This window comes from Gymnoscopelus braueri, assembly GCF_963280865.1.
Source record: "Gymnoscopelus braueri genome assembly, contig: SCAFFOLD_173, whole genome shotgun sequence".
NCBI classification, from domain to species: domain Eukaryota; kingdom Metazoa; phylum Chordata; class Actinopteri; order Myctophiformes; family Myctophidae; genus Gymnoscopelus; species Gymnoscopelus braueri.
In genome coordinates this window covers 62,501-67,500 of record NW_027660643.1, presented here as the reverse complement: position 1 = coordinate 67,500, position 5,000 = coordinate 62,501, and the positions used below count along the sequence as shown (strand labels likewise).

Genomic DNA, 5,000 nt, shown 5'->3' with positions numbered 1-5,000 from the left:
TGGCTCCTTTCACACTGCTTGGAAAATACGATTGGGATAGCTTATGTTCAGTCATGAGTGTTTTTCATTTACTAATCTCTGCAGTCATGAAATGACAAATATTTTATATTGCATTCAAGCATTTTCTTTTTACACCTGAATCACTCATTCTAGCTGGACTAGAGTAATGCTGGCTCAGAACGATCATCAGCTTCAACATATCACTTGTACACACCATCTGGGCTGAAGTATCTCTGTCTGACCTGAGGATGAGTGGGCACCTCGATGTTAAATTGGCACAATAAAAAACTAATATTGACATCAAATGTATTTGAATGGTACTATATGTAATACAGTGTAAAATCAAAGATGGTAGTTGGTGTGTGTCAGTAGAGGTCGCTGAGGCTGGCGGTCTTGCAGGCTTTCTGCATTAGAGCACAGAACTGCTTCGGGGACAGGAGACGCACATGCTGTGGCGAGAAGAGAAGACAAGAGTCAGTAATGGTGAAAACACTCCAGGATAACTGGAATGGAAGATTGTGTATGTGTTGCATGTGATGTAGGTTTGGGTATAGCCCTAGAATGTCTGCATCTTACATACATTTCATGTAATTCAAATAGACTATATGCCTATATGACCTATATGCCTCATAGGTCGGTCTGGACGACGCGCTGTGAGCAGGACAATCTGCGCGGACGTAAAAGTGCTCTAAACTCTAATCTGTACTCACCCAATAATTAATTCCTAAGACTTGGAGTCAGATATTGTCCTCTAGTTTCATATCCATTAGAAAGTTCTGCCAGAAAACGTGTGTTTAGTCAAATATCTCCACTTTTCCACGAGCTGCACACGGACGACTTTCTGTACGGGCTAGGGGCCCGGAATGAGTGCAGGACTGAATATATCTAAACTTCCTTTGAGAAGCACAAATGTTTGGGACACACAATTGGCAGGTGGTGTGACTCATTACTCCACACCAATCACAACGCACCTGTCAATTGTGTGCCCCATTCGTTTGTGCTTCCCTGTGTCATGTGTAGTAATTTGTGATGACGTTTGTGGTGATCAGAGGAAGTTTTGATAAATTCGGTCCTTCACTCAAGTCGTACAGAAAGTCGTCCGTGTGCAGCTCGTGGAAAAGTGGAGAGATTTCACTAAACACACGTTTTCTGGCAGAACTTTCAAATGGATATGAAACTAGAGGACAATATCTGACTCCAAGTCTTAGGAATGAATTATTGGGTGAGTAGTTTAGAGCACTTTTACGGCCGTGCAGATAATGATGTACACAGTGCGTCGGCCAGACGGATCTATGTCTATTTGAAATACATGAAATGTATGTAAGATGACAGACATTCTAGTAGTAGTCCGGGAGCCAGGCCCAGCCCTCAGGATGTTCTCTGCTAAATTCTTTTCACTATGATTTCCTGTTAGCATATACCTTGGACCATCACAAGTTCATACTGACCACCCCCAACTCGGGGCCGTTTGGTCTCAGGGGCCCCAAAACCCCTTTTTGGGGCCGAAATTATGTTAATGGCAATATAAAATTTACTAAAATCACATAAATTGTCTTACACATATGAAATTCCGCATGGAGTATCCTGACACATAGGGGTAAGTAGCAAAATAGGATTCTAGTGCTTGCTACCATTGTATTTTCAGATATGACCTACAACATCCCCAGAAACACAAAAAAAATACTGTCCGCTTGACAAATAACAACAAAGATGATTATTTTCCAGCACTTTATGGTGCATATCACTGCCTCAATTGTTTATAGAAAACTTCACATGTCCCTAAGCTTCCGTTTGAGCCCAAGATGACCTTTGTATCTTGAAAATTACTCTTTCTGTAGCCAATAGTGTAGTGTGTTATTTTTCTATGTTTTTTTACCCCTATGAAACCTGCAGGATTGCTGAGTGGGTGAGTAGCCCAAAGATGGAGATACCATTTGATTCTAGACAACCTCAGGTTTCCAATGCGACCAACGGTGCCATGCTACCTTGTCGGGAAGGGGGCTAAATACCAAATGATTCGGCCATCACCATTTTCCAAATGGTCCCTTGACCTGTCACCTCAATATATGTGAATGTAAATGGATTACATGGATACCTACAAGCCTCCCCTGTACAGACATGCCAAATTTATGCCAATCTCATGCAGTTTTGGGCAAGAACCATGCCGTTTTTTGCATGGTACAAATATGTAATTTCAACCTATTGTATAACGAGACCACTTTACTGTATCTATAGCTGTATGAGACCACTGTACTGCATCTAAAGACCACAGTACTGTATCTAGACCACTGTACTGCCTCTAGATTCCACTGTACTGCATCTATTGCTATATGAGACCACTGTATTTTATCTATAGCTGTATTAGACCACTGTATTGCATCTATACCCCACTGTACTGCATCTGTATGATGTTGGAGTCAAAGGTTTCTAACAAGGGAATATTCAATATCTGGCTCAATTTTGGGGCTCTGGCTCATGGACTAAATGCCTAATTTGCATATCTAAATATACAATTTCAGAAAACTTGTAATACGATAAATCATTGTCTTCTTGTAAGTAATCAACTGGGGAAGTTTCATTATGATAACTCTTTTTAACATTTTGACATTTGTTCACCTGTCATGTACGTATGGGGAAAATAACAAAATATGTGATAACTATGAAAAAGCTGCTCCTGTGGAAAGGTTATCATAAATGTATTTACTCGTATTGACCCTATGAACAATTTAATGCAGGTTTGGTTTTGCCCAATCTTTCGATAATCATTGCTCAATTTTGGGGCTCTGGCTCATGGACTATAGGGCTAGTTTGGGTATTGAACTCCGTACAGACCAAATTACAGATGAGTACCAATCTGTGCAAGGCACCTTGCTTGTCAATTTGTACTGACAGGATGTCAGTACCAGTTTGATAGTATAGTTTGTCGATTACTTTTGAAGCAGTAATAGTCTTGATTTCTTTTCTTTTTTAGGTATTAAAAAGGTCTTAAAAGTCATCACTTCACTGTCATCTGGGGACAGTGAAGCGCTGGTGTGATTCAACACAGATGTGTGCAATAATACTACTACAGTGTGAGACACAGTATAATATAAATCTCTTGTGTCCCTTGATGTATATTATCTATTTATTATGACCGTATTTACTGCATAGTAACTACAACTACATTGTATGCTCACCTTGCACACCGTCACAGTTCATCAAAGAGATCATGATGAGCCTCAACAAATCCTGTGTACACCCCATCTGGACTGGGGTACCGCTGTCTGACCTGATGAATGGACACAGGAAAAGAGAGCACCATGATGTTAAATTGGCATTTTTTCCAAAATGTTTTTAAAAAATTATAATTTGCTAAATGAACTGAAGTAATGTAATATATGATACCTGGTGAACTACACAAGCTGGCAGGACGACACGACAGCCTTTGCCGAGCTTCACCCCTTGGAGAACCCACTCCAGTGTGTGCCTGTACCCTGCCAAACGGTACTGCCTACAGTGAAAAGAGAAAAGTTGGAAAGCTGACTGTGTTGTTGCATACACACACACACACACACACACACACACACACACACACACACACACACACACACACACACACACACACGCACGCTTGTGGTGGACTTTTTTGGTGAAAATTCTATTTTTGCCTTGGACATAGTAAATTCATACTACTAGTGCTGAGAGGTCCTAAAAGTGGGTTGAGGGACCTTCGATGTTCCTTGAAGGACTGTAACTCTGAGAGTGTACAAATGGAACCAAATGGACCTGTAGGGGGTCCTTGAAAATACAAAGTTTGAGAACCACTGTAGGCCTACTGGTGGACTCCTAATGTGCCATAGTGTCATAGTAAATCAGTGTCATACATATTCTGATGAAAACCTGGAGACTGACATTCAGTAATCTTATGATCAAAATAAGGACATTATATGTTGTGTAAAACCAAATCTAAAATTGCCACCGACACATTTGTCCGTGTATGGACATATTGATGACTCCCCCCCCCCCCCCCCCCCACACACACACACACACACACACACACACCTTAGTTCTCTCTAACGCCCGGCTCTGCTTATTTAGAAGGAATTCCATTGCCTTGCGAGGGCTCCAACTGTAGTGAAAACAAAAAAAAACTGCTTCACTACTCACCTAGAAAATAAAATATGTCAGCTAGACGGAACTAATTTTATTTACTCCACTTCGCCCCCTACAGATCTGGTCAATATAAATTAACATTGACCAGATCTGTAGGGGGCGCAGTGGAGTAAGTAAAATAATGTCCATCTGGTGGACATATTTCATTTTCTGACCATAAAGTGTATTATACAGAGATGGTGGGGTGCTGAGAGGCTTCCCAGCCTGGAGAATATACGTTCAACAACACCAATCAGCCTTTGTTTCGGTGAATAGCAAAGTAGCTTTGTTTGTTTTGAACTAAAGACAGAGACCCCACAGGGCAGTGGAATTCTTTGTCGTAGTTCTCACTCACACACACACACACACTCACACACACACACACACACACACACACACACACACACACACACACACACACACACACACACACACACACACACACACAGTAAATAAATGGAAAACTTACTTCATACTCATTGTCCATCGGGTTTCGGTTGCAGCTTCCAATTCAATTTAGGGATCCGAAAGTACGTTCCCAGCACACCCCTTTCTAGGTGGGCAGAAAAACTTGGGTGTTGTGTCATACAAATACTGAAATGTGTCTCACTCTCCCCTGGTTCGACAGCTGCTAAGTCGTCAAAAATAAAAGACGCACGATGCCACTCTCTACAGCACAAAGACTCTATCTCTGTTGGCATCGGCGGACAATGGTCACACTGACAATGTGAGTTGCTGTGAGCCCTGGGTGGCTGCTCTGGTAAAGCAGCAGCAACAGCTTCAGCTTCCTCCGCTTCTCTCTCTTGTTGCTCCCGTTGCTCCATCTCTTCAACTGTGTATTCTGGTTCAAACATATATGGTTGAACAGT

At 41.7% G+C, this 5,000-nt stretch overlaps 1 long non-coding RNA gene across 1 annotated transcript; it reads right to left on the bottom strand.

The window, feature by feature from the left end:
- Positions 1–300: 300 nt before the first annotated feature.
- On the bottom strand, positions 301–3,490 carry LOC308081338. Its single transcript, XR_013932827.1, has 3 exons — positions 3,385–3,490; positions 3,177–3,268; positions 301–449 (listed from the first exon to the last, which is right to left on the bottom strand). It is a non-coding gene; the product is annotated as an uncharacterized lncRNA (long non-coding RNA).
- Positions 3,491–5,000: the final 1,510 nt, after the last annotated feature.